Below are 7,980 nucleotides of genomic sequence, written 5' to 3'. Positions count from 1 at the left end.
AACCAGCACCCCAGCTTCAAAACATACCTAACCAGCATATGCTGTTTTTTTCAACAGGGAGGTGTTGTGGGCAAATAGCCTGCTAAAAACCAGCTGTAACCAATCTGAGATGATTTGTTGGTTTTAGCTGGTCTAATGTACATTAATACTGATGGTGAACTGTGAATGGATGTCAACAAACCTTGCACGCAGTTGTGGATGCAACACGGCAGGTTCTGAGAGCTGCCCTGAAGTTTAGTAAGCAGAGGTGAAATGTTTCAAGCCCTCATGAAAATAAGAGATGAAAAAGTCCCCTGACATCCATGGTGGAGCTTGGTTTCGGCAGATGATAATGGGTTGAAAAACATCCTCTCTTCACTTTAGTTAACACTGTGCATGATAAGCCATGAGGGACGTCTTTCTACAGCCATGCAGTAAACCTGCTGGTAGAAATCTGACCTGAACATTCCACCTGTTTTATTATTTATTCTCACTTGGTTCACGCCTTGACATCTCAAGAATCTCCTTTCTGCTTCGCACAATATGCTATAATATTCCATGCTTTCATTTGCCTATAAAGCAATGTTCTAAAATCATTTACACTCTAACAAATGCTGGGTTAAATACAACCCAATTGCTGGGGTTGTCCCTATTTTACCCAGCGCTGGGTTGTATTTAACCCAGCATTTTTTAGAGTGTATGACCTTATTTTAAGTGCACTAAACACATACACACACATTGTGTTTTGCAAGCTTAAATATATAATTAAAAAAATGAATTATACACTTTTATTTATATTATACACTTTAGGAAATAGGAAGTGACATCACTGGCCTTCAGAGGAGCCATTTCGAAAAGCTGGTAAGCTGGTACTCTAGTTTAAAAATTGTGCTGTTTAGAATGCTTGACAAGGTTTCTCAAGCATATGTCCAATTCATCACATAACATAATCTAATCTGTTTCTAGAACAGTAATATTTTTTCCCCTTGCTAATGCTATGAGGCTAAACACTTGAGACAAGAAGAGCAGTAGCCATTTTGGTTTGAAATCTCTCACCAGTTATAAAAAACTGAGTTGTGGTGAGGTGGAATATGTGATTGTGTTGTGAGTGTCACATTTAACAGCACCCATCATTGATGCACAACAACCATTTGTAACTTCTTATTGTCTTGTTTTGCAACTTCATGTTTATTAGCAGTGAGAGGGAGATTGTAAGCAATGGGGGAGAATGAGTTAAAGCAGATTCATGTCCTTTATAGTTAATTTAGTTAAGTAAATTTGTACTTTACAAAACAATGTGCAGTAATGTTATTCAATTAATTTGCAGTCTGTAATGATGAGGTGAAGTAGTATGTGTATGTAAATATATATTTATAGGTACAGTTTCTTTACGTTTTACATTTAAAAATGAGCAATACTCAAACTTCTTTCCTTCTTTTGCACTTGCATTTCACTTTTCTCCATCCCGTGTGAACTGTGTGAGCAGATTTGTGAATGTGAGCTGCACTGCACGCAGGTATTTTTGATGAGCACATGTGCACCCTGACTGATGTGACATGATTTCCACTTGATTTGACATTAATCCCATGTGGTGTTCGTGACTTCACACTTTGTAAGAGCCGTCCCGCATACAGGCGAGAGTCATGAATGCGGCGCTCTGTGCAATAACTGTGAACTTTGCAGCACGCCGTCCTTGATGCATCCCGTCTCAATGGCGTGAGTCCAGGAATGAAGCGTGCAAAGAGATTGGCTTCCCTAATCCCCTATGCAACCAAACATGGGCTCAGCAAATATTTATACATACCCGGGGTCTAAGACGCAAAATGCAACCTTTACCTCAGTTTCTGCCAAAATTGCGAAGTGACGTGCTTGTCTACGGTTTCACTGTAGAGTGTAAAGTCTGAAGATGTTTCTCTAGGCCTCTGGGCTCCCTTTCAAAACCACTTTGCCACCCACTTTCCCACTTCCAGTCAGTGCTGTTTGCATCATCAGGACACAGAAATGGAGCGCACGTTATTCACATGGATGTGCTGTCATAGGTCATCCAGATTGACATGGATCTGGTTGTTGGTAACTGGCTCTGTTCTGTCTACCTGTCTGTCCTCTGACTGGAACGTGTTCAGCATACCGGGCTTGTTTTTATAGACGCCATTGCCTCTACATGCCTTTTCACCGAATTGAAGTCATAGAGAAACATTATGCAAGATCTCTCTGACCTCCTATTTCACTCTGACATTATCTACATTGAATATTCACTAACAGCACAATTTCATCATTTACAGTACTAGTTGGTGAGTTGTGTGAATGAATAATCGTTTTTTAAAGAAGCTTTATATAATTAGAGAAATTTAGGGGCATTTGCATCACACACAGACGCTGATGTTTTTAAGAGTTAACTAGATATGGCATCTTACAAACAGAAATATTTCTTTTGAATTCTTACATTTAAGGTGGTAAATTTAATGACCAAGCAGCATTTTGATGGCTGATGCTGATAGTTCATCCAAAAATGAAAGTTTGCTGAAAATTTACTCACCCTCAAGCCATCCAAGATGTACAGTAGATGAGCTTGTTTCTTCATCGGGACAGAGAAATTTAGCATTACATCACTTGCTCACCAATGGAACCTCTGCAGTAAATGGGTGCCATTAGAATGAGAGCAGCTGATAAAAACATCACAACAATTAACATGTAATCCACACGACTCTAGTCCATAAATCAACATCTAGTGAAATGAAAAGCTGTGTTTGTAAGAAACAAATCAATCATTAAGACATTTTCAAACTGTAGCTTCTGGCCAAAATAGTCCATAATCCATAATAACACTTCCTCCAGTGAAAAAGTCCCATTTTGTCCTCTCACATCAAAATCCACCGACATATATGTTTAGAACTGTTTTGGACTGTTTTCTCTTGTAAAATCTCCCCTGGAGAAAGCAGTATATTATGGATTGAACATAGAAGACTCCTTTTTTAGCCAGAAGTAATGGTTTGAAATGAAAAACCTCTTAATGTTGGATTTGGTTATTACAAACATATAATTTTTTCACTTCACAAGACATTAATTGATCGAGTGGACTCATGTTGTGGATTGTTGATTATTTGAAATCTGTTTAAACTCTGATGGCACCGATTCACTGCAGAGGATCCATTGGTGAGCAAGTGATGCTAAATTCAAAGCTAAATTTCTCCAAATCTGTTCCCATGAAGAAGCAAACTCTAGATCTTGGATGGTCTGAGGGTGAATGAATTTCTACCAAATGTTAATATTTAAAATGCTTTTAGATCATTTTAGATGATCTATAAATGTATACCATTTTAAAGCACCACTGAAATAAATTTCTTTAATTTGGTGTACTCAAAGATCTTGAAGATTTTGTCATTTTTGACTTGATCTGTTTGTTTTGATGGGTCAAATACGTGCATTATAATGATGATGATCTCAATTTGTGAAGCAATTAAAACAGAAAGAGCAAAAATCACAAGAATGCACTTTAGGTCACAGTATGCATACAGATGTCAGACATGCAGCCATCTCTAACTGTCATGAGTAGACTGTAAATGAGCTGTGGTTTGTCTGGGATCAGTGGAGTAGACAGATGATCCATTTGAACTTGTATCAGCCTGTTTGGAAATATACTTAACATGCACAGAACATCACAATCACAGTCTGTTCTTTCTCTTATTACAGGAAAAACTGTCCTCAACAACATATCCCAAAAATACACCCCAGATGAAGCCAGCAGAGCTGACACAAGAATCAAAGATGGAGTGAGTTGCTTTCCTGGGCAAATGTAGATCACACAAACAGCCAAGAACAGAAAGGCAAACATGGGCGTCAGGCAGGGGCATTGTTATTCTGTCAGAGGAGAACACGGTGTTAGTTTGGTTCAACCCTTTGGTTTTCCCGCATTTAGGTATTAATTCTGCAAGACCACTAATTTGAAGGGTGATTTCCTGTTATTTGTCATGCTGTGCTCCAGCAAATTTGGAACAGTTTCATGGCTTTGGTGCTACAGGCATGACACTAAACATGTACCACAGATTTCATGTGTTGACCACAGAATTCTTGATAGATAGATAGATAGATAGATAGATAGATAGATAGATAGATAGATAGATAGATAGATAGATAGATAGATAGATAATCATCATATTGTAAAAAATTATATTAGTTTTACAGTAGATAGATATATATTTAAACAATGTATTGTACATTTTTTATAGTTTATACAATATATAGATAGATACAGTAGATAGACAATCATCACATTATAAAAAAAAAATATTGGTTATTTGTCTTGTTTGCCAAATTATCTTATTTTTGTCATGAGAACTCTCGGAGGGATTGGCATGGCAATGTACATGACAATGTTAATGTATTTGGTCTTGGCGGAATAGATCTGCTACGCTGCTGCTGCTGCGGCAGAGCAAGTACCGAGACTTGCTACAGCCAATACATCCACAACATGCTGCTGTGAGCATGTAAGAAATACTGCTGCTGCAAATATAACATACATGAAATAACCCCCATATAGCATACATGACTCACCTCGTAGCAGATCTATACAGGTGGAGCTGGGGAAGGTGGAGGGTTTCTGAAGCAAGCTGCAACTGTTACGGCAAGCACTAGTCATATATTTGAATGTTGAGCAGCGAGCTCATTGGCTACCGATACAGGAGAGAACCAATCATCTGTGCCATGTGATAATGATGTCATTAGGTCAGATTGAGTTAGACCTCAGAACTCTGCCAGAACTCTGTATTTGTATTTTGAATATGAAAGACAGCTTGATTGATCTATTTATGAAGCGTAATTTATGAATAGTTGTTTTGTGTATTTTACTGAGGTGTCTACCCTATCTAAAAATCCTGTTCCAGCACAACTGTCAGTTCAACCACTCCTTAATGTGTTTACTAACATGTCTAACATGTGAAAATAAGGGCGAACAGAGACCATATATGCAAAGGTGGACCAGAATTGTACAAACAAGCCTTGACCAGCCCATTCAGGCACTGGCTCTCCATTGACCCTATATCTGGTTTCTGTACTGGCACGCGTCCAACGCCTGAAGACAGGATGATTTCTTGTGTGTCTGTATTTGTAGTGATTAATCTATAGTTGTGAAGAGGGCAAGGCTGTGCACTCGGAGATGCAGGTCTGGGCAATAATGCTGTTGTGTTTACACCAGGCGCATTACAGAACCGAATGTTAACTTGATGAGACTGTGGCTGTAGTTTAGCCTGATCTTGATGAGGGAACTGAGAAAAAACACTGTTCGCTGCACTTATGTAAGGTGTAGTTCCGAAGACTTGACGCTTTGCTCTCTCTTCCCATTCAGATCATAAGAGCTGATAACTATTATTTTGGCTTTCCAATTTAACAATTAATTTGGGCTGACTAGCATTTAAAAATCAATGCCTGCTTCTAGGAAAACAAGAAAAAATATTGGATTTAACATGCTTTAGAAAATACTGCTCATTACTATTTATAGGGCCCTGAAAATTGGCACACCTGCTTAAAGGGACAGTTTTAAAGGGACCAACTTTTTGAGCGGTATTGGTTACACATAATTATTTTTTCCCATTCATTTTTCCCATAGGAGTTTAAAAAAAGTTGCGGGCTCAGATTGGTGGAATTTTCTGTACAGCATCATGGGTAAATCCTACGAATTCTGCATGTGGAAACACAATTATTTTAAAAATAAATTAAACAAAAGAATATTTCAACCAAAATTGAAAATTTGCTGAAAATGTACTCACTCTCAGGCTATCCAAGATGTAGATGAGTTTGTTTGTCCATACAGATTTGGAGAAATTTAGCACTTATCACTTGCTCCAGACAGCTGATAAAAACATCACTATAATCCACAAGTAATCCACACCACTCCAGTCCATCAATCAAAATCTAGTGAAATGAAAAGATGCATGTTTGTAAGAAACAAATCCATCATTAAGATGTTTTAATTTCAGTTGTCACATCTGTCCAAAATACAAGTCCATAATCCATAATAATGCTTCCTCCAGTGCAACAAGTCCATAAGCATATTTGTTTAGAACTGTTTTGAACTGCTTTGTCTCATGAACGGTGGTTGATCTGTGCATATTTCTCTTCTGATTCAGTCGAGATTACTTTTTCACCAGAAGAAGAAATATTGTGTATAGAGGGCTTGTATTTTTGTATTTTAGTTGAAAGCAATGGTTTGAAATTAAAAAGGTCTTAATGATAGATTTGTTTTTTACAAACACACAGCATTTCACTGAACAAGATTGATGGACTGGAGTCGTGTGGATTACTTGTGGATTATTGTGATGTTTTTATCAGCTGTTTGGACTCTCATTCTGACGGCACCCATTCACTGCAGAGGATCCATTGGAGCAAACAAAATGTCCGTCTATATATATCCACTATATAAGTTATCGTTAAAAATAAATTTTCCTATTGAGAAAATTAATATCGTTTTTACTTCCGGAGTATGACTGTTGCATTCTATAACTGTTTGTGTTGCATGATGACATAATCAAGTAGCGACTTCACACTGTTTTTGTAAAATCCATTTAAATTCCATAACACAATTAATTTAACGAGCTAGACTATTAATCAAAATGCCAGGCTATATTGATGATGGTCATGCTATCTGACGCATCTTGTTTTGTTTTTTTAGAAATTATGAGTTTTCACACGGTTGAACAGACATAACATACTCTGAGTAATCTATGAAGTGTTTCTCAAATGAGTTTTCCATTACACTGGAAACTACCAGCACTCGCCCGGGCTTTTGTGTGGTTTCTCGGCTTGTCAAAAGAAACACTTCATCTGACACATCCTTATAGTTAATGGCATTCCAGAGTCAGTTAAAGGTGTGCTGGGATGGCTGTTATGGGCTTGTTTGTATCACATTCCATCAGTTCTCCACCTTTTATTTGAAGTCAGACTGTGTTTGTTTTATTACCTGCATCTTTGGCATTCCAGTCACTATTCTGTTGTTATCATTACAGTAACGGTGCGTTCTGGGCTTCATTCAGCACGGCTCTTATCTGCACTGCTACAGAGGTCGGTTAGTGGTTCCTGTTATTGCGGTTTCATGTCACGGAGGCCAATCCGTGCACCCAGCTTGGCTGTTTGGCTGTGCACCGGCTTTTTCACCATCAAACAATTCAGATTGTGTCCAGCGCCACAGCGAAGAATTTCGATTGTTTGTTTGTTTGTTACCAGGCCATGCTAGGCCCAACGTGTGTTGTTTTGACGTTCAAGAACAATCGGCGTTTGCAATAGAAGGAGACCCTGTCCTCCCCGCGCATGCTGTGCTGGTCTTCCTGAATTGCTGGAAAGCTTGAACCGGGTCCAATGTGTTTTTCCTGTAAATGGAGAGTTTATATTGTGTAGACAATATAGCCCATATGCTGTTGATATTAATAGTGGAGGGTTTGATTAAAAACTAATCTGTGAGGTTTAGAAGAATATGTGACATAACAAGTTAATTGTTTTTAAATGGGTGGTTTCTGATGCTGTTGTGTTTGAGGAATTTTGTTTTTAGCATAGAAATTCACAACAATGCACACAACATTTTGTGGAAAGAATTGGGTGAATTGAACAAAACAAGTCCTGGTTATGTTTCGTATGCAAAATTAGACCATTTTGGGACCATTAAGATGATAATTAAGCAGATATTTCCAAAATGTACCTTCTACTGTAATGTAATGAATTAGCTGAATAATTTAAAATCTCATCACAATAATGTAAACAAAAATGTTGATATTATGTTAATGCCAGTTAATGACGTTATAAATTGCTATCTATTTATACGTCATGGTTGTATTACAGTTTTTTAAATGAAAGAATAAGACAATAATTAAGCAGGTATTTAACAAAATTGTAATACTACTGTAATGCAATGAATTAATTAAATAAAGGAATGAAAAAAATAAATAAATACAACCCATTACAATACAAATTATGTAAATTTATGCAGTGAATTTATACATCATGGTTATATTTGTT

At 37.4% G+C, this 7,980-nt stretch overlaps 1 long non-coding RNA gene across 1 annotated transcript in view; it reads left to right on the top strand.

The window, feature by feature from the left end:
• The first annotated feature begins 787 nt into the window (after positions 1 to 787).
• Positions 788 to 7,980, top strand: part of LOC107559692 (uncharacterized) — a 41,687-nt gene continuing 34,494 nt past the window's right edge. Inside the window, exons 1-2 of the long non-coding RNA XR_001605655.1 lie at positions 788 to 840; positions 3,670 to 3,749. This is a non-coding gene — a long non-coding RNA (uncharacterized lncRNA). The remainder of the gene's footprint in view (positions 841 to 3,669; positions 3,750 to 7,980) is intronic.

The sequence above is a fragment of the Sinocyclocheilus grahami genome, unplaced genomic scaffold (genome assembly GCF_001515645.1).
Source record: "Sinocyclocheilus grahami isolate Dianchi unplaced genomic scaffold, SAMN03320097.WGS_v1.1 scaffold695.1, whole genome shotgun sequence".
Taxonomy (NCBI): Eukaryota; Metazoa; Chordata; class Actinopteri; order Cypriniformes; family Cyprinidae; genus Sinocyclocheilus; species Sinocyclocheilus grahami.
Note: the sequence above shows the minus strand (reverse complement) of the source record. Positions and strands in the feature narration are given on the sequence as shown.